Raw genomic sequence first — 23,502 nt, 5'->3', positions numbered from 1 at the left:
AATATCACCCCAAATAAAATCTGATATTAAATTATAATTATGAGTAAATTAGAGAAAATAATTCAATTGAATTGTATACAGAATAAAATTAAAAAGGGTCAGAGTCCTTGTGACCCAGCTCTTTGAGAAGCTCTCTCATGTGAAGAAATGGACTGGACATCTCTGTTAATGCTATTGCTGCAACCATCTCTGATCCACACTAATCAATGCCAAATTTGTTACACTATCATGTTACTCCAATCTATTTTGTACCAACTATCAAAGTCCAGATTATAACAAGGAAAATGTGTAACCAAATCAAACCAACCAAACATATTCAATAAGTCATGCTACTTGAGAATGGTCAGTAGAATAGAAGAGATACTGGAAAAAAAACCAAGTATATAAGTTACCATTTTGTAGGCAAGGCCTCTTCCCAGTCCGACAATGGTGGACGGAGTTATCGAAGTACATTTGTCATGTAGGTGCTTTTGAGCAGGCACGCTTCAAAACTGTACCATCTGTTTTGACAGTCTCAAACTACATTTGTCATGTAGGTGCTTTTTGAGCTCAGTTTCTTTGCTTTAGATACTCAACTCGAGAGCACTTAGAACAATCACTTTAATAAACAATCACTTCGAGATGACACATTTATGAGTAATATCAAACAGCAAAACACTTTGTGAAATGGTCAATATTTCATCACTCGAACACAAACACACACATTCGTTAAAATTAAACACACACCCGCTGGTCAATTTTTGGAAGGGCTCCCTTTATTTGGGAGGTGAATCCATGCAAATCTAGTTTTAAATATTTTATTGTTCATTAAAATCTAATGAAACAAACGAATAGATTGAAAGTATAAAGACTTGAATCAATTCATCGCATTCAGAAGAAGTGTTTGACTAGTGAACCAAAAACGCAACTCATGAAGCTTAAGCCGTCTTCACCCAACACGTAAATTCAATTGAGTTTTCTGCTCTAGACCCATTGTCTATATTATCAACAGGATACACAAGTCTAGAATGTGTATCAAAATCTGAATGGGACTAATTCAAAACTTAAATACAAGTATAAAACTCAAGACTAACCGAAACAATTAAATGTGTTTACAAGCTGAAGCAAATTAAAGATCACTTTTCCTGCTAGTGCTGTCTATCTAGTACGACAATATATCCATGTTCATCTAGGTACTCAACAAAGTTAGAACAACAAAATTGTGAAACAAACTTTTAGCTTGAGTGCAATTAATAGTTGGTGATCAGTATTTTGGACAGAATAAACAAATGAATAATGAAGATGTTAAAGGCGATAAGATAATGTTTTAGTTAAATACACAGGCTATGTTTGCAACAACGTTGTTTTTGTACCTCATCGCACTCAACAGAGAATTTATGATTTAAGTGTTGTATAAATTCAAAGCGGGGCTGGGGTTCAAGGCATACCTTTCTCGGCCTTTTGGCTAAGATCAAGTGTAGTATCTGTTCTTATCAGTTTAATATCTGATATGTGGGCCATTGGCTCACACGATATTAAATTAATTTTTTAAGGGGGAAGGCTCATCACAATAGCTTGCTATTGGGGTCTTCAAGAGTCGCCCAAGTGTTGCACTACCGCTTAGGACGGGCTCACCCCACTAAAACATAGTCTAAATTTTTTCAGTAACTGGAACTGTTCTTCACCACGAAATATTTTTTAAAAAATTTCAATCAACTTGTCAAATTATCAAACATAATAAAATAATATAGGGGTTCCAAATTATTATGATAAATAGGCCACGATTTAAACTTCAAAAATTAAGAAATCTTGACTGTTGGATCCCAACTATTATTCATAGCTATTTTAATGTTCCCAATGGTTTAGTTTTGGTGACCTGCAACATTGATACTTCCATGATTTACTTTGAGAGAGGAATTTAACTATAATAATCTGTCAAAATATCAAGCCATAACGAACCCATTGGAAAGCAACGCGCGCTCAGCTTTGTTATTAATAAACATCTAATGTCTCAAGCTGTTTCTTGTGCACAATTATAGATTAAATGCCTTGTGTTATCATAAATCTACTGTCTTACAGTAATCTCCCACATCGGATAAAGATTTTGTTAATAGAATCTTCAACTAACAATAGTTATCTCAACACCTCTTTAAATGTATCTCCATGATTTTTTGAACATAGATGCTCAGAAAGGTAGTGTACCTGAACACTACTGTTGTGCTATATATGAACAAAAGGCTCTGTTGTATGGTTATCTTAAGTATCAATAATAAAAAAAATGAAGTGAGGAGAGGAGAGAGAATCCTAAATTTGAGGAGGAAATACTAATGAGCAAGACAAAGAAGACCCTCATCACATCCAGAATATAATAAAAGGATCAATATAATGAAATAAAATGAGGGCATTGGACGAAAGGTCCTTGTAACGTGGGCCTGTAACTCAAGTGTTGTGCCATGTTTCTGGGGCGAAGTCCTGGGTGTCATGGTCTTTATAGTGGAAGAAGGCACTGCGTAAGGCTGGCTCCACAGAGCAGCGATCGCTCCCCTCTCCTGTCGGTGGAATTCTTGACAATCCCCATTATGCACCTGATGAGCCACTCAAAACCAACAGCCAGCTTTTTCAACTTTTTGCCCTTTTTTTTGGCTTTTATGATGTGCATTGATGCAAATGTTTCTCCCTAAGCTGTTGATGCTAAGAATTGTATCAAATCTGTGATTTTTAACAAACAGCAAAACACTTTGTGAAATGGTTAAGATTTCATCACTCAAACACAAACATTCATTAAATCTTAAATCAAGTATACCTTCTGAAATACAATATGTGCATATTGTAAGGAAAAAATAAACATAGATGTAGATGTGTTTCAGGGTAATCCATTACTTTACACGGAGTCGGTAGATGATACTCGAAAATCATATTAGTTGATTATAAGCCGACCAAGGCGACCCTACAAACTCTTAAAGTTTCCAAATGTTGGAGCATAATAATTAGTAGTTGCACTAAGCTTGCAGTTGATAACACAAGCTAGACTTGTAAAGGACTAAGAACATTCAAGTTTCCTTCATAGCTAATTGGAATCCAAAACATACTTAATAATTTTCTAGTACATACGACATCAGTGTTTAGACATCGGCACGCAATATACCTGATGATAAAAGTCTGTAGTCTGTTTAACATCAGTTTATAAATAAGTGATTGATGACATTATAATCTCACGTGCCTACGGACATTCCATCCCATTTACAATAGTACTGCATCTAGACAGTATGTGGAAAATTGAAGGCCTACTTCCCCCGAGGACATGGATATGCCTTTAACCTTCATTCTTACACGTGTCATTTACGTGAGCATCCTGGCATTCTCTTCCCCTTCCTGTCTTCCACATGAATATATTATCCTACTAAATTATGACAACACGTTATTCTATTATTTTTTTATAAATTTATTATTATTATATATTTATATAAATAATGTTAAAATTATAATATAACGAGATAAACAAAAAAATTAAATATTAATGATAACCTGTGCATTGTACGGGATTTAAGTTAGTATAAGATAAATATAAGATTAAACACACACAAAGTTAACAACAAAGACCCTTCTTTATTATTTAACCCAATTTACAAGATTTTTAACAACAATACTCAATAAAGCATAAGCTGAGATCTTTACGTAAACAGTCCTCCATTATTAGTCGGGAGTCTTCACAAAAACGGTCTCCCTTTTATTCAAAATAAAAGCATGATCTGTGTACATTTAGCCTCGCCCGCTATAACCGGATATAATGTGTAGGGCTCCGTTTGAGAGTGCTGTTGGAAACTGCTGTGCTGTGAGAAAAAGTGCCGGTGGAAACAGTGCTGTCAGGAAAATTAGATGACTGTTTGGTAATTTTTTTTAATTTATGCATATTTTGAGATATAATATATAAAAATAATGTTTTTGAGAAAATTTGATAATGAAACTGATAGCTACTTCCTGCAAAAGCTGAAAACAGCTTTTTCCAAAAGCATGGGGGACATGTTTTTGCTAACAGCAGCTTTTAGACCAAAAGCGCTTTTACACACAGCAGCTTTTAGAATTTACCAAACACTTTTCTGACAGATTTTCAGCAAAAAGCTGTTGTAGCCGTCTGCAACAGCAATACCAAACGGAGCCTAGGTTTGGTTTGTTTTAATGTTATATGAGTATATCCGATTAAACCAACCAACCAAACAAATTCATATCGCATAAAGTAGCGTAAGTGAAGTGTACGTAACCTTACATTCACTTGAAAGAATAAAGAGGCTGTTTTCAGCAAGGATACCGACTTGTGTGTGCACGTAAATGTGTGTTACAGACTGAGAGTAATAAATAATGATAGGCAAATGATCAAATAAAAACCCAACTTAAAATAAAAACTAAAAAATAATTCTAAATAATTAGATCAATCTAATCTAACGGCCCCTCAAAGCACCACACTCAACTAATTTGCACAATTCCATAGAGAATCTCAGTTTTTCTCTCTATTTTTAATTTGATTTTTCCCGTCAAACGATAATTTTCTTTTAAATCCGTCTTTATTGTATTTTTCAAAACCTCCTAACAATCAATTTGCATATCATATGTGCTATACTTTGACATGACTGAGATTTTTTTTTAATTTTTAATTTTCATTATAAGGGAGTTTCTATTGGAATAATATTTTAAAATAATGTATACGAGTATATGGGATTAAAATCTATTACTATATTATATAAAAGACGAAACATTGAAAGTTTTGGTACGGTACCTGTTTTTTGGTACACGCTGAATTTACTAAATTACCCTTATTTTACTTAAAAGTTTTATTAGCCTTAGTTTTCGAATTATAGTAGAAAAAGAAATAAAAATCATTTTCAACTATAATATTTTACCTTTTTTATTTCTCTCAATTAAAACAAATTCTCTAAATATCACGGACAAGTTATTTGATAAAATAGAATAATAATATTATAACCACTAAGAATTAATAAATTATTTTTTTCAGCTACTTACTTTTTTATTTTAATTAATTATTATTTTACTTAAAGACTTTGTTAAGCTCCTTGACTTTAGCAATTTAAAAATTCTTAACTGCTTGCTTTACAGGAACAACTTAACATCTTCATCCTTATTACTCGACAATAACAACAATCTCATCTCATCGTTTAAGACAATACAAAAACCCTTTGTTCTTAAAACAATGTAAAAGTCAAAATCATCTGCACCTCTAACCATTAGTTGTCTCAAATATATTTTGTACGGGTCTACAGTAAAAAATATTTGTTTTATCTAATTTTTACTATTTATGTAAATACAAATATACTTGAAGTAAGTATTATCTTACAATTCAATTACATAAACAAAATAAAAAAAATTATTTGATTTTTGAAGTCGAAATATTTATCTATATTATTATATTAAATACAAAACTTTACGGTCCTTCCTTCAATTACAAAATTGCCCTTTCTTTAAAAAATTTAATATTTTATTCATTGCCCTTACTTTATTAATATCTAACCAATTATCTTTATAAGTAAAATACATTGCTTTTTTATTTTCACCAACTAAAATAACTCTTTCTAGATAATTCTTTTTAATCTTTACCTTTTTCAAGTAATACATGTTGTATTTTTCTATTTTCTCCAAATAAAACAAATATTTCTCTAAAAATATTATGGATAATTCTTTTTAATATATGTTGACTATCTATCTATCCATACTATTATATTAAAAACGAAATAATGAAACTTTCGTTGGTAGTCGATTTGCTTTCCGTAATTATAGTAATATTTAAAATAAACCACTCTCATAAATAGATTAATATTCATAATATAATTATATAAATACAAATAGAATTGTAATATTTTTAATGGTTTTGATTTAAACAAAATAATGTATAATATGAAATAAAATTATACTATTGATCTAATCACAAATAAAAAATAAAAATAAATTACGTACAATTAGTTGGATTTGCAGCCTCGGATTAAAATAAAATAATTAAGACTGATAAAAATTTTAAAATTAACTTTGGCAAATATATTATGTCATGTAATTTGTATTTACTAAATGAATATAAGCACAATAGTCAATGTACATGTGAAAGGAAAAGATTGAAGTTATTACATCAAATATTGTCAATATGATTATAAAAAGAAACTAAAAAATAACACACATATATATAAGGGTTACTCCAATGGAAATCAATTTAGAATAAAAACTAGAAACAAAATATTTTTTTTTATAAAATTAATTCGAAATATAACACATATGGTATGTAAATCGATCGTTGAAAGATGTAGAAAAATACAGTGAAATCGGATTTTAAAAAAAACTTAAGGTTTGACGGGAAAAATCAAATTAAAAACGGAGGAGAAAAGCTGAAATTGGGTGTGGGAGGGTGCAGAGTAGTTGGGTGGGATAATTTAGGGAGACCATTAGATTAGGTAGATCTAATGGCTTAGATTGGTTCCTAGTTTGTATTTTAATTTTATTTTGTATTTGATCATTCCCCTATATATATATATAAGTTAAGTTCTATTGAATCCTTGTTTTTAGTTGAGTACGAGAGTACATATATGTTCTGCAAATAAAATAGTACAAAAAAATTTTGTAAAACGTATTATAATGTGAATCATGTTCTACAAATATCACTATTTTAATAAATATCTTGCAAATTTCATACATTTGACAAGTTGAATATTGCGGAACATATAATTCTATAGAACATGACCAGTTTGAAAAACATACGTATCACGTTGTAAAACACGTAAATATTCAATTTGCTGAACATTAATGATATAACACCATAACACACTTTATATCATGTAGTTTATTATTTTAGTTTTTAAATTATTGGAAACATAAAACCTGAACCATTAGATTGAATTGTAATATAAAGTTAGGATTTTAGACTACATAACTCCATAAAAAAATAGGGACGTTATGTATATGATTACCTAAAATAACCATATCGAATTGAATAATATAAAATTTAGGATTTGTGTCACAAATATTTAAATATAAATATACCTTTAATTAAATAATACGATAAATACACTATATTTTTGTTATTCCCAAGGAACTAACAATGAGATTTACAGAAGGGGGTTGAATGTAAATCTCAAAACTTTTTCAAGTTTTGAGCAGTTTCAAAAGCTAAGTGTATGATGAACATATGTGTGTGAATTGCTTTGAGCAGGTGCAGACAGATGTATATTCAAGACACAAATGTAAAGAACACAAAGGCTTTAAAAACTTTTTTGGTGGATTTGTTGTTCCACCAGAGATGTGTATTTCAGAAAATATGTGATATAAAGAATTGTTCACAGATGCTTCCTAGTACAAACTAGATGATTTTCTCTCTATTATTTTCTAAACAGCTCTGGAAAATTCACATCTAATTACTAGCTGCAACTTGGTTTATATATCACCAAGTTTACAAGTGAAGACAATGATAAAATACAATTATAAAATAGTTCTTCACATGTTTCTTCTTCATTTCTCTATCCAATGCAATCTAAGATAATCTGTGAATCTTTGAATACTTCCTTGTTTGTACCAGAATGGAAATGCTGCTTTTTCTTGATTCCTCCAAGAGGCTACCACATTCCAATTATCTCTGTCAACCCATGTGCCTCTGTCAGCTTATGAATTATCACTATCAACTACTATGGAACTGAACATCCGTTGAAGCTTTCATCCGTTAATGGCTTTATCCGTTGATGCTTTAGTGACATCCGTTGATGCTTTAACAGTTGAAGCTTTATCCGTTGATGCACTCATCTGTTGATGGATGTTATCCGTTGATGCTTTAAAGACATCCGTTGAAGCTTTATTTCTCATCCGTTGAAGGCCTTTAATCTATCAGTTGATACTACTTCATTTATACAAAATTACAAGACATGAAATATTTACAATTAGCCCTCCTATTTGCATATCCACTAGTAGTCAACATGACTTATAATTTCCCACAACTTCTAAGAATTATAACTTAAATATAGAGACTGAAATGTGCTACAATACTAAACTTATTTCTAAGTAAAGCTACTCCATCAACGGATAGCCAAAGTGGTATGATACGTTGAGGCTACAGACACTAGATTTCTACTTAAGTATTTTGTTTAACTTATCATCAAACTAATACATATATTCATAACAATCTCCCCCTATTTATATCTACTAGAATTGTAGGCATAAATTCAGGGTTAACTTGATGATAACAAAATACTTAACAAATATATGAGTTGAAACCAAGTAAAAATTCAAAAGTGCTGCAAAAGTGTATGTACAGAGTTAGAGTTGAAGAATTACAGTGTTTCCAAGGGTGCTCCTTTAGTCTGAGCAAATCATTTTCTTTTCATTTGTTCCCTTGTTTTCTTCCCCAGCCTCCTGTCATTTTCCTCTACTTGGAGTTGGAGTTGTCTGTAGAATTCAACTTCATCTTATTCACTGATATCCAACTTAGATTGCATGTCCTTGAGAGTTTCATTACTGGCAATTTTAAGCTGGTCTTCAAGTCTGAAAAATCTTCTGACTCATTTATTATCTCTGAACTCCATCAACCAATGAGGTGATTTATGAATTGTAATTTATTGCTTAGGGATGAGTAATGTTCTAGGCAAGGAATTTGACTCCCACCAAGTTTTCCTTATGCTGGCAATCTTGTTGAGAATCTCAGTTTTGGCAGTCCTGGTAAAGCCAATATCCCTTTTGATAGCTGAGTAGACTCTAATCAAGGTAGAATAGCCCTCACTTAGAATTCTTTGAAGAGGCCAAGTCCTTTCCACACTTTCTTTATACTTGAACACTAGCCTTTCTGGTAGCTGTCCATAGGCATTTATTCCCCTTACTTTCTCCAGATCATCCAGGTAGAGTTCAATATCTGTATATTCTTTTATGTCACAAATGTGAACATAATCATCCTTTGAGGCTTGTGGCTTAGGCTTAGGTTTATGTTTCTGAGTGAATTTACTTGAGGTTAGGGGAAGTGTTGATTTGGATTTTCTTTTCAGTTTCTTTGGTGGTGGAGAAGTAGTTAAGAAGGTAGGAAATTTTATGGTGTCCCAATTAATAGGTTCCTCTTTAGGGATGATTATTTCACCATGGATATTTATACTGGGATCAGCCATAACAGGTTCAGGAATATAAGGTAGTGGTTTAGATTTTGATTGGGTTTCCTCAGTATCATCTCCACTCTTCCTTTTTGCTTTGGCCTTCTTTCTGTTCCCTTTCTGCCATTCCTTTCTTTCCTCACTTCTTTCCTCCACACTCTCACCAAACATATTCCCCATATCCATATTTATGCTTTCAGCCTTGTTTCCTTCACTCTTGTCTTCCATCTTCTTCTTTTCTTCAATTTGACTTGACTGTAGCTATTTTTCAAGCTTTGCTTGTGCTCTTTTGTCAGCCTTCAGCTTTTTAGCTTCTTCCTTTAACCTCATGGTTTCTTCCCTCTTGGCTATTGAGAATTTGGGATGTCCTTACATCACACAGATACTCTTTCCCTCTCTATAGATGATAGCCATATTCATTCTTTCCACTACATCCTTGGTCTCTTTGTGCTTTATGATGTTACCACCCAAAACTTTGTCTTCATCAGGCTTTGGAAGAGAAAAATCCACTTCTTTTAGTTGAGCAAAGCTTAGAGGGTTCTTTGTAGAGTCCTTGGTGAATCTAGTGGTTGGCTTGAGTACCATGGACTTCAGGTTCCTTAAAGAAGTTTCTCCAACCTTATTCCTCCTTACTGGCTTGTGCTCCATAATGATTGGCTCAACTTTTGTGCTATGTTTCACAGATAAGGATTTTGTAGTTGTAGAGCCAAACACTTGTTGCATCCTTTCATCAATTCTTCTCCTTTGCTCTTTCACCTTCATCTCAGCTGCTGCTAGCTGGATTAGATCAATTTCATCAAGCTTTCCTTTGATTTGAAGTGTTGGAGAAGTAGTGATGGCAGGAACTAGCACTTTGGATATTTGAATGTGTGTAGATGGCTCCCCTCCCCCTTCCCCTTTATTCTCCCCCTTTTTGTTATCATCAAGGAGAGGGGTCAAGCCCTGTGCTTTAGCCAGTTGCACTAGAAGACTAGTCTGAGACTGTTGATTTTGAAGAATGGTGACCATAGAGTTTTCAATAGGTTGAACTCTTTCCTCCAATTTGGTCATCTTCTTTTCAGCATCTGATTCGCTTCTCAGTCTCAGTAATAGTTCCTGCATGGTACCAAATGGCATGATTGAATCCAGCTTCTCAGTATTGTAGGACTTCAAGTCAGCTATATCCTTATTGAGTTCATCCACACTTAGATTATGTCTTAATTGTTGTAGTTTCATGAGATATAGAGAATCTAAGTGGGCTTGGAGAATGTCCTTGGTGCCAGCATTTGTAGTTTCCTGAATTGCCTTTTGGATAGCCATAACTTGTTTGATTAAGGATACATTAAAATGCCCTGGGTAGACTCCTTTGTCAATGCCCATTCAGGTAACTCTGGAATAGAACTTGGGCCTTCATCTCCCCCTAAGTTCATGCTTCCATCAAAAGAATCAGAGTCATCATTTTAGAATTTACTCCAAATTCTTCAGATGACTCACCAGCTGTAGAAGGCATCATATTGACAGCAACTTTATCCCTTTGTAGAGATTCTGAAGTATGTACTAGATTTAAAGTCTTTTCTGCCTCCTCATTGCCCTGAGTAGCCAACAGTTGATAGGCTGACACAGGATGAGTAAAAGTGTCAGCATCCAAGGAAATGTTATCAATTACAGCTTTGTAATATTACTGAAATTGTCTTTCCTTTTCAGCATCATCCACAATCATTGACTCTCTAGCAATGGCCGGATCCACCCTTATACCTCATGTACCTGCTTTTCTCTCAATTTCTCTCTTTTCTTGCATCAGGGGCTCCCCCTGGCTCACACTCCTCACACCCTCACCTTCACCTACTAAGGTGGTACTCCTCTCACTTTCTTTTGCCATGCTGGAAGAAATAGCATGTATATTTAGACTCTCAAGCTCTCCTTTTGCCTGGGAGCAACCTAGCCTCTCACTCAAGTTTTCACTCCCTTCCCTCAACCCTAGAAGTGATTGTACAGTAACCATGTCTTGTACACTTGGAGTTAATTCAGTTGTATATGTAGAGACCATCAACGGATAAGGAATATCCGTTGAAGTTGAAACTGATGGTATCAATGGATAATTGCAGTTAAGCTTATCCGTTGAAGAACAACCACTTGTCAATGGATGAGGAATATCCGTTGAAGAAGGAAAAGAAGTAAAAATTGAAAGTGACATAATTGTTGAATCTGTGTGGATTGATTTTAATTTAGGTGACACAGATTCTTCAACTAAGTCTGAAAGAATTGGCTGATGATCCAACAAATCATCTAAAAGATGATGATCACCAGTTTTTGAGTGGGGCTCCTCCCTGAGTTGTAAAGAGGTAGAATCAGGAATTGATGTGAAAATCATGTCCACATCCAGAGATGGTGATGGAGAATTTGGTGGTTGGTGTGTGTCAATTTTGAGAGAATGGGGTTGTGACTCCACATTTGTTGGAGTCACATCAAGATGAATTTGTGAAGGCATAGATACAGGTGGTTGTATTTGTGCAGTGTGTGCACCCTGTGTTGAAACTAGGGTTTTGACCTTCTTTCTTCTTGTCAAGGCTTTTACAGGTGAGTGTGTGGCTTCAGTGTCCCTCCCTCTTTTGTTATGTGTCCCTGGTTGGGGACTATTTTCCATAGCTGCACCCTTTTGGGAGGATGCAACTAGGGATGAGTTTGAATCCTTTTCAACCACCACAGTCTTTTGAGAAACTGTGGCTTGGCTAGCTTGGGTACCACTCACCTCTCCTACCTTATTATGGGGGTTTTCTTGATGTTCACCCCTCCCCTTACCACTAACACCCTGTTCACTCCCCTCATGGTTTATGATAGTTATTACAACTGTTGTCTTTTGAGAGACAACAGAGGTGGCTTTCTTTGACTTGGATTTTGAAACTTTAGGTTTGGTGGCCTTGGTAGGAATCTGTTGGGGCATTAACACAGATTCCATGGCCAAACTTGAAGGCAAAGAAATGATGGAGTTGGAAGTAGTAGGAGTTGAAGAAGTATTTACCTCACTTACGTGAGGTGCATCCATGATTGGTAAGTATACGAGTGGCACCTGACTGTTGAGGTTAATCCTTAAAAGGTCTGCAAGGACCCTCTTCTCTTGTGCCCAACATTTGAGTTTATTACTCTCATTATTTATGACCAAACCTTCAGCAACATGGTTAGCCAATAACATAAAGAATCTAGCAAAGTAGATGTTATTGTAGGATTTTATCTATCACGGAAGCATGGTAAAACAATTTTTACGATATAAAATCCATATAATACGCATACAGATCATGAATTAAATCGAAGGATCGTTTCTAACATTTAAAAGCGATCCAAGAACCACGAGCGGAGATCCTTAGCAGCTGCTCCTCAAGTGTGAAGCACTCCACCGGTATCCACCAAGAAATCGATGTAATGGAGGAGAAGGAGGTGGAGAGAATTAGGGTTTTTGTAAATTTTAGGTTGAGGCAAAAAATAGGGTTTATAATAGTATATTTATAGGCAAATTTTTCAGCTGAAAATTTTCCCATAAAATATTATTATTATTAACCCTTTATTATTCTCACTAATAATTAAAACACCTTTTAATTATTAATCCTTTTTCTAAACACTTTAGAAATAATTCTCTCACTTGATTTAATTTCCAAAAAAATAAATTCTTAATTAATAATATTAAGAACTTTTTCTTAATTAATTTATAATCAATTAAATCTCATTTAATCAATTATTAAATTTGTCAATTAATTATTTATTTTATAAATAAATAATTATCAGCCATTATTAATTAATTCCTCCACCATTAAATCATTCTCTTTTATGGTGTGACCCTGTAGGTTCAATATTAAGCCGGTAGTAGAAATAAATAATAATAAAACTATTTTATCATTATTTATATAAATTCTCTAATTCATTAAATATGATTAATTAATTAATCATATTTATTATACATCGTGAGGGATACTTCTCAGCATATCGCGACTATCCGAATAATACGAATTCACTGCTTAGAATACCAAGAACCTATTCAGTGAGTAGTTACCGTACAATCAATTCCTTCTACCCTGTAATGTCACGATTAAATATAAGGCATGTAACTTGTGTCAAGCCTATCTTATTTAATCACTTGCTTTCCCATTCACTATGCTTAGTTCTATTTAATGTAAATTAGAAACTCCTTTCTAATTTCATTCACTCTGGCCAGAGATTCCTGAACTAGCATAAGTGGATCAGCATTGAACATTCTCCTCCTTCACTGAAAAGGGTAGATCCTTTATTGATCATACACTATCTTCGTGTACAAATTCCTATACCCAGTAGAACCCTTATAATTGTCCCTGGAGACTAAGAACTAAACCAAAGCATAGTTCAGTGTACACAAGATGACTATGATGACCTCAAGTCTAAGGATACTATCACTATGTGAACAACTGCTGACACGTGAGTAAACTCCATCAATTATTCAGCTGTGTGAGTCATGTTCAGTGAACTTATTCTATAATAAGCACCTACATACTAGCTATAGTGTCACCACACAAATGTCTATGAGAACAGACATCCTTCATAATGAAGCAAGCATAGTATGTACCGATCTTTGTGGATTATTAATTACCAGTTAGTAATCCTACGACCAGGAACTATTTAAGTTTAGAGTTATCATCTTTTAGGTCTCATTATTATGATCTCATCACAATTCATAAAAAGCTTTACTCTAAATTGTGGTATATCTTATTTAAACACTTAAAATAGATAGAGCCCGCAATAAAAACAAAACAAGTCTTTTATTAATATCAATGAAATCAAAACAGATTACATAAAAGTTATTCCTAAATCCTCATACATGATTGGACTTAGGACATATCTCTTTCAATCTCCCACTTGTACTAAAGCCAATCACTCTGGTATCTAATACCCATCTTGTCTTTATGATGATCAAAGTGACTTTGAGAAAGTGGCTTTGTTAAAGGGTCTGCTATGTTGTTATGTGTGTCAACTCTCTCGACGTTGACATCTCCTCTTTCAACAATCTCCATACTCATACGCTCTCGTTCCTCAGGTGTCTTAGGAGATATTTTCTCGGAAAGGGACACTCTATGGCTCGTCGGTATAAGACCTCTTTTGGAGTTTTCCATGCTAAACCTTTTAAGCACTTTCTGGATGTATGTACCCTGGGTAAGACCTATCATTCTTCTAGATCTATCTCTATAGATCTTCATACCGAGAATGTAGGATGCTTCTCTCAAGTCCTTCATGGTGAAGTTCTTTGATAGCCATACTTTGACTGATTGCAGCATCGGTATATCATTTCCTATAAGAAGTATGTCATCTACATACAATACAAGAAATGTTACCACGCTCCCACTAACCTTCTTGTAGACACATGGTTCATCTATATTTTTGATAAAACCAAACTCTTTGATTATCTCATCAAAACGGATGTTCCATCTACGAGAAGCTTGCCTTAAACCATATATGGTTCGCAACAGCTTACACACTAGGTGTTCATTTCCCTTGGAAAGAAAACCCTCTGGCTGTGTCATATACACTTCCTCCTCAAGTTCCACATTGAGGAAGGCCATTTTCACGTCCATTTTCCAGATCTCATAGTCGTAGTAAGCAGCAATCGTAAGCAAAATCCGAATTGATTTTAACAGGGCTACATGCGAAAATGTTTCATCAAAGTCAATCCCTTGCCTTTGTTTGAATCCTTTTGCCATGAGCCTGGTCTTATAGGTCTCCACCTGGCCATCTGCTCCAATCTTTCTTTTGTATACCCACTTGCACCCAATAGGCTTAACATCTTCAGGCGCCTCAACCAGAGTCCATACTTGGTTGGTATACATAGATTCTATTTCGGATTTCATGGCACTATGTTATTTCTCTGAGTCAACACTACTCATAGCCTCATTATAGGTCACAGGGTCGTCATCATCAATGATTGACAACTCATTGCCATTCTCAATGACAAGGCCATAATACCTCTCAGGTTGGCGAGATACTCTCTCTGTCCTACGAATGGGCTCTTTCACAGAAGGTTGTTCAGTCTGAACAGGTGTTACCACTTGATCCGTAGTAGTTTGTGCTTCTTGAACTTCATCAAGTTCAATTTTGCTCACACTGTTTCCTTCAAGGATAAACTGCTTTTCCAAGAAGGTAGCATGTCTGGAGACAAACACCTGATGATCGGTGTAAAAGTAATACCCCAAAGTCTCTTTAGGATATCCCACAAAATTACATTTTACGAATCGAGATTCCAGCTTATCTGGGTCAACTTTCTTGACATAAGCTGGACATCCCCAAATCTTAACGTGTTTAAGACTCGGTTTCCTTTCTTTCCATATCTCATATAGAGTTTGAGGAACAGATTTGGAAGGCACCTTATTCAGTAAATATGCTGAGGTTTCCAATGCATAACCCCATAGGAATACTGGAAGATTCGTATAGCTCATCATGGACCGAACCATGTCTAACAAAGTTCGATTTCTCCTTTCAGATACCCCATTTAACTGTGGAGTATATGGAAGAGTCCACTAGGAGACTATACCATTTTCTTTGAGATAATCTAGAAACTCTTCATTCAAGTATTCACCACCTCGATCTGATCGAAGAGTTATAATACTGTGTTTGGTTTGTTTCTCCACTTCATGTTTATATTCTTTGAACTTTTCAAAGGCTTCAGACTTGTGTTTCATCAAATACACATATCTGAATCTAGATCTATCATCTATGAAAGTAATGAAGTATGAAAATCCACCCATGGGATGCGTAGACATTGGTCCACATACATCTGTGTGTACCAATCCTAGCAAATCTACAACCCTCTCTTCATGTCCACTATTTGGAGATTTGGTCATTTTACCCAATAGACAAGACACACATGTAGGATATGGTTCAAAATTAAAGGGGTCAAGTAACCCTTCCTTATGCAATGTCCGCAGTCTATTTTCACTAATATGACCTAGCCTACAGTGCCATAAATAGGTCAGATTTTCATCATCTCGTTTTCTTTTGTTAGTTTGTTCAATCTGAAGTAAATCATGCTCTACGTCACATACATACAGACCATTATTTAAAATACCACGTCCATAAGGAACATTATCTCTAAGAATAGAACATTCATTATTCTTAATAACAAATGAAAAACCATCCAAATCCAACATAGGAATAGAAATAATATTCCTCATAATAGAGGGAACGTAATAACAATTATTCAAAATAATAGTCTTGTCCGTATGCATATGTAAACTAAATGATCCTACAGATATGGCCGTAACCCTTGCTCCATTGCCCATACGTAGAATCACCTCATCTTTTTCAAGAGTCCTACTTCCCTTTCGTCCTTGCAACGAATTGCAAATATGAGAACCACGGGCGGTATCTAATACCCAAGTAGAAATTTGACCTAGTGACATATTAACTTCGATCATGAACATGCCTGAATCAGAAGCGGTAGTCTCACTACCCTTCTTCTTCTTCTTCAATTATGCAAGGTAAACCTTGCAGTTCCTCTTCCAGTGCCCCAACTTGTTACAGTGAAAGCAAATAGCTAAATTAGGACCAGTCAACTTGCAAGCATCTAGTATGCTCCGGAGTGATAGTGCAGAAGACATGACAAATATAGTAAATCTGTAAATGATAAACACATAACAACACTTAGCAAATATTCAATTTCATTTCAAAACACTATATGAATCGGGTATTTATTCATAAGTGTCTCCCACTAGTTTATCTAATTTATTCAACCCCTAAGTGAAAATTAAGCATTCATAATGCTAGTGGGAATAGGGATCCTACATTCCATCACACAACCTCGGCTGTAGCAAGAAACGTCATGTGATGTTCAATAGGCAGACAACTCTTGTCAATTACATCTTATGTTATTCCCTAATATAACTTTATCCTCTTGAATAATTGAGTCACGGCTGTAGCACGACAAACTCAATATTCTAAGTCAAGTCTAACCCAACATTTCGTACAATTGAATCAGTCTCCAACGGCCCACGACTGTAGCACGTAACGACCTTTAGATTCTAATTCAATGTACACATCTCTATGTAATAGACAAGTATTTCTTATTTCGAAATCAAAGCCCTCGGCTGTAGCACGAAACGACAATGATTTAAAAATAAGAACCACTTTCTACCATATTGGAAGGCTATGACCGACACAAGCCCGTTGTGTCATTGGCCAATTACTACTTGATATTATTTAATTTTAGAGGGATTATATTACGTTACAATCATAATCATATTCTAAAGAGATTCTTCTTTTTAAATTAAATATTTCAAATCAATAATCGATAATCAGATGATTCCCAGATCGGGTGGAGCATTGTCAAGAGGCGTCACTTAATAACCCTTTCTTACAGATAGAAATATGTTATTGACAGAATCATCCTTTCTCTCAATATTGAAAATTCATATTCAATTACGTGTTTCATAAACACAAGAATCTCATGATCGTATTCATAATATTTATATTAAGGTCATGAAATAATTTCACTATACTAGATTGTCTAACAAACGCCTTATGTTAATTAAGTTCACCTAAATCTATCATCGCATGATAAACTAAGCATATATCACATATATAATCATGAATAAACGTAAAGGTAGGCATGTTAAATTATGTAGCATATTGGTCTAAGCATTATACATCTCTATGTATCACATGAGGCATTTAAAAGTAATTAAAACAGTTGAAAACATGCTTTAAAACACTTCTGTTAGCTATAAACAGTCCGAAACAATTTCATAAAATACAATATAATATACCATTAGATGCGTCTCGAAAAGACGAATCCAACGGCACCAAGCACGCCCCATTCTGACCAAGCACGCGCTCACACGCGCCCCGAAAAGAAAACCCACGCGCCGCCACGCGCACACGCGATGTCAGGCGCGTGTCAGACTGTCGTCCACGCGCCCCCACGCGCACACGCGCCTCACACGCCCAAAACCCTAAGCTGACGTCAGTATGACGTCATCTGATGACGTCAGCATGACGTCAACACTACGCTGACCTTTGACCCGCGCGTGTGACACGCGCCGCGCATGACACACGAGCGCGTGTGCCCCACGTGCGCACGTCAGACGCGCGGTCCCCCCTTGTTCTGACAGTCGCCGCCGTACTTGTTTCGCACAGAAAAACATGATGCCTTCTCTCTTTCCGTGCCACCATTAAAGCTTTAAAAGCCACAACAGCAAGAAAACATATATATATACTTTACAGATTATATATATATATATTTAATTACGAATTTAATTAAAACAACTTCAAAAATTCATAACAATTAATCCATACATCATAAAATTATGAAAAAAATACCCAGACAATCTACAACACTTGTAGAACCCAGATCTACAGTCAAAATAATTCTGAGAAACAATTTCTAATCAGTCATAATTAATCCATGATATAACTTGTAAAAATCATAATTAATTCATACAAGCACATAAAATTCTGAAATTTTTATCACAAATCTATATGCATATTCTGATACCATTGTAGGGATTTATCTATCACGGAAGCATGGTAAAACAATTTTTACGATATAAAATCCATATAATACGCATACAGATCATGAATTAAATCGAGGGATCGTTTCTAACCTTTAAAAGCGATCCAAGAACCACGAGCGGAGATCCTTAGCAGCTGCTCCTCAAGTGTGAAGCACTCCACCGATATCCACCAAGAAATCGATGTAATGGAGGAGAAGGAGGTGGAGAGAATTGAGATTTTTGTAAATTTTAGGTTGAGGCAAAAAATAGGGTTTATAATAGTATATTTATAGGCAAATTTTTCAGCTGAAAATTTTCCCATAAAATATTATTATTATTAATCCTTTATTATTCTCACTAATAATTAAAACACCTTTTAATTATTAATCCTTTTTCTAACACTTTAGAAATAATTCACTCACTTGATTTAATTTCCAAAAAATTAAATTCTTAATTAATAATATTAAGAACTTTTTCTTAATTAATTTATAACCAATTAAATCTCATTTAATCAATTATTAAATTTTCCAATTAATTATTTATTTTATAAATAAATAATTATCAGCCATTATTAATTAATTCCTCCACCATTAAATCATTCTCTTTTATGGTGTGACCCTGTAGGTTCAATATTAAGCCGGTAGTAGAAATAAATAATAATAAAACTATTTTATCATTATTTATATAAATTCTCTAGTTCATTAAATATGATTAATTAATTAATCATATTTATTCTACATCGTGAGGGATACTTCTCAGCATATCGCGACTATCCGGATAATACGAATTCACTGCTTAGAATACCAAAAACCTATTCAGTGAGTAGTTACCGTACAATCAATTCCTTCTACCCTGTAATGTCATGATTAAATATAAGGCATGAAACTTGTGTCAAACCTATCTTATTTAATCACTTGCTTTCCCATTCATTATGCTTAGTTCTATTTAATGTAAATTAGAAACTCCTTTCTAATTTCATTCACTCTAGCCAGAGATTCCTGAACTAGCATAAGTGGATCAGCATTGAACATTCTCTTCCTTCACTGGAAGGGGTAGATCCTTTATTGATCATACACTATCTTCGTGTACAAATTTCTATAGCCAGTAGAGCCCTTATAATTGTCCCTGGAGACTAAGAACTAAACCAAAGCATAGTTCAGTGTACACAAGATGACTATGATGACCTCAAGTCTAAGGATACTTGTACAACTATCACTATGTGAACAACTGCTGACACGTGAGTGAACTCCATCAGTTGTTTAGCTGTGTGAGTCATATTCAGTGAACTTATTCTATAATAAGCACCTACATACTAGCTATAGTGTCACCACACAAATGTCTATGAGAACAGACATCCTTCATAATGAAGCAAGCATAGTATGTACCGATCTTTGCAGATTATTAATTACCAGTTAGTAATCCTACGACCCGGAACTATTTTAGTTTAGAGTTATCATCTTTTAGGTCTCATTATTATGATCTCATCACAATCCATAAAAAGCTTTACTCTAAATTGTGGTATATCTTATTTAAACACTTAAAATAGATAGAGCCCGCAATAAAAACAAAACAAGTCTTTTATTAATATCAATGAAATCAAAACAGATTACATAAAAGTTATTCATAAATCCTCATACATGATTGGACTTAGGACATATCTCTTTCAGTTATGAGGTCTATTAGCCTTGTTACCTAATCTAGTACCTAATTCTATCATAACATAGTTGCTAAAATTATAGTACCTATCAGAAACCAACATATAGAGCATATTAACAAGAGCTGAAGTTATTGCATCAAAATTATTAATTTTCCCAAAGAAAACCTTGATAAAGGCATCACTAAGAAAACTTCATTCTTTCCTAAGCCTTTTCTCTTAATACTGCCTAAACTAGTAGAATCAAGGGAATAGCCTATGAAATCTAAAATGCTAGATACATCATTATCAGTGTGTGGTGTCATGGCATTATTTTCAGGTAATTTAAAACAGGACTGTATATCATCACAGTTAATACAGTAATCCTTACATTTGAGAGAGAAGGAGATGGTTATATCAGTGGGGTTGAACTCAGCAGTTATCCAAATCTCCTCAACTACCTCACAGTAAATCACGGGGGCTTCCAGCATTGCATAGCTCAGTTTACAGTTTTGATGAAATCCATCATCTTGTGATAATCTGAGTGGGCTTCATTCTTTTCCACCAAAGCTAAGAAATTGTTTTTCTCATAGACAAACCCAGATTGGGACATTATCTTTACTACTGGTGCCATTGTTGTGGGTAGAAGTTGTAGAGAAAAGTTGAGAGTTTTGGGAGAGAAAGAGAGTAAAAGCTTTTGAAAATTGCAAGAAAGCGTAAAGTGAAAATAAGAATTCAAAGGGGCTTTTATACTTTCTCAAATTAAAATATAAAAAGAATGATTAAACAGTATTTTTAAGTAAATTACAGCCGTTTGAGAATAAAAAAAAACTGTATGTATTCTAAAAACTGCCTTTAATACAATTACATACAACTGTATATATATATATATATGTATCGACGATTAAGAAAAATAGAATCAACGGCTGTGACTCACTCAAAACGACTGATGTGACAGTTCAACGGATGAGGTAAACAGTTATCCGTTGAAGATTAACACAGTTTTATCCGTTGAAGGATAAAATTACCAGAAATGTATTTGTCTTTCAATGGATAATGGACATCCGTTGATAGAACAATTTTGACTTTCAACGGATAGGGAATATCCATTGATAGAATAAACTTTACTTAAAGCCAACTTTGTTCTTGCAACAAATTCATTTCAGGCTACATTACAAATTACAATTAGGACATGAATTTAGGAATAATTAGGCATACCTAGCTCACTTACCAATCTTGTGAATGTTGATTCATCAAGTGGCTTGGTAAATATGTCTGTAATTTGTTTTTCACTTGGAACAAAATGAAGTTCCACTGTACCATTCATCACATGTTCCCTTATGAAGTGGTACTTGATGTCAATGTGTTTGGTTCTTGAATGCTGCACTGGATTTTCAGTAATGGCAATGGCACTTGTGTTGTCACAGAATATTGGAATTTTGTCAACATTTAGCCCATAGTCAAATAGTTGATTCCTCATCCATAATATTTGTGCACAGCAACTACCAGCAGCAATGTACTCAGCCTCAGCTGTTGATGTAGAAACATAATTTTGCTTCTTACTGAACCATGACACAAGCTTATTCCCTAGAAATTGACAGGTGCCAGTTGTACTTTTCCTGTCTATTTTGCAACCTGCATAATCTGCATCTGAGTAGCCAATTAGATCAAAACCAGACTCTCTTGGGTACCAAATTCCTAGATTTGGAGTCCCTTTGAGATATCTGAAAATTCTTTTAATAGCAACTAAGTGAGATTCTCTAGGATCAGCTTGAAATCTAGCACAAAGACATGTAGAAAACATTATATCAGGTCTATTGGCAGTTAAATATAGAAGTGAACCAACCATGCCTCTATAGCTTGTAATGTCCACAGACTTTTCAGCCTTGTTTAATTCAAGCTTAGTGGCAGTGGCCATGGGAGTTCTTGCAGATGAACATTCCATTACGTCAAACTTCTTTAAAATATCATAAATTTATTTAGTTTGACTAATAAAAATTCCACCACTAACTTGTTTAACTCGTAAACCAAGAAAATAAGTTAGCTCTCCCATCATGCTCATTTCATATTTACTTTGCATTAACTTAGCAAACTTTTTACAAAGTTTATCATCTGTAGAACCAAATATAATATCATCTACATAAATTTGAACAAGTATTGTAGAGCCATTAACATTTCTAAAGAAAAGAGTTTTGTCAACAGTACTTCTTGTGAAGTAATTATCTAGGAGAAATTTTGACAAAGTCTCATACCAGACTCTAGGTACTTGCTTTAGTCCATAGAGTGCTTTCAACAGATAATACACATGGTCTGGAACATTTGGATCTTCAAACCGTAGAGGTTGGCTCACATAGACTTCTTCCTCCAATTCTCCATTCAAAAATGCACTCTTGACATCCATTTGATAGACTTTGAAATTGGCATGAGCCGCATAGGCTAGAAAAATTCTGATGGCTTCAAGTCTTGCAGCAGGAGCAAATGTCTCATCAAAATCTATTCCCTCATGTTGAGAGTAGCCCTGGCAACCAATATAGCTTTATTCCTTATGACAATGCCATTTTCATCCATCTTGTTTCTGAATACCCATTTTGTGTCAATAGAACTCTTGTTCTTTGGCTTGGGGTACCAGCTTCCATACTTTGTTCCTCACAAATTGATTTAGTTCCTCTTGCATAGCTAAAATCCAATCTGGATCCAATATAGCTTCTTCTACTCTCTTAGGTTCATCCTGTGATAGGAAACTACTGTATAGACATTCATCTTGAGTAGCCCTTCTAGTTTGCACCTTAGATGTTGCATCACCAATGATTAGTTCAAAGGAATGATTCTTGGTTCATTTCCTTTGAGGTGGTAGATTAGCTCTAGATGAGGTGGCCTCAGTATTGTCATAATGTGAGATAGAGTGTTGATTGGTTGAAACTCCCCCTGAGTTATTGGTCCTTTGCAAGGAACTGGATGTTCTATCAACTGATGATGTAAATTGATTATCCGTTGATGAACTATGATCAACGGATGCTCCATTATGTACTTCAACGGATGATGCACTTTGTCTTTCAACGGATGCTGCATTACTTCTGTCAACGGATGTTGAGTTATGGCTTTCAACTAATGCAATATTTTGTGCATTATCCAAAGGCAAATTTTGAATCCTTTTTGAAGTGTCTTCTTCATCATTCTCATATTCACTATCATCACAATATATCTCAATGTTGTCAAATTTGAGTCCTTCATGATGTCCCTCATCTGTTAGTCCATCAATCTTTTTATCATCAAACACAACATGCACAGATTCCAT

General features: G+C 34.4%; 1 non-coding gene across 1 annotated transcript; it reads left to right on the top strand.

Moving 5' to 3' along the window:
- The first annotated feature begins 1,423 nt into the window (after positions 1-1,423).
- Positions 1,424-1,619, top strand: LOC141710358 (U2 spliceosomal RNA). Its single transcript, XR_012570884.1, has one exon. It is a non-coding gene; the product is annotated as a U2 spliceosomal RNA (small nuclear RNA).
- Positions 1,620-23,502: the final 21,883 nt, after the last annotated feature.

This window comes from Apium graveolens, chromosome 2 (assembly GCF_009905375.1).
Source record: "Apium graveolens cultivar Ventura chromosome 2, ASM990537v1, whole genome shotgun sequence".
Taxonomy (NCBI): domain Eukaryota; kingdom Viridiplantae; phylum Streptophyta; class Magnoliopsida; order Apiales; family Apiaceae; genus Apium; species Apium graveolens.
This window is presented reverse-complemented; position numbering and strand designations above follow the sequence as displayed.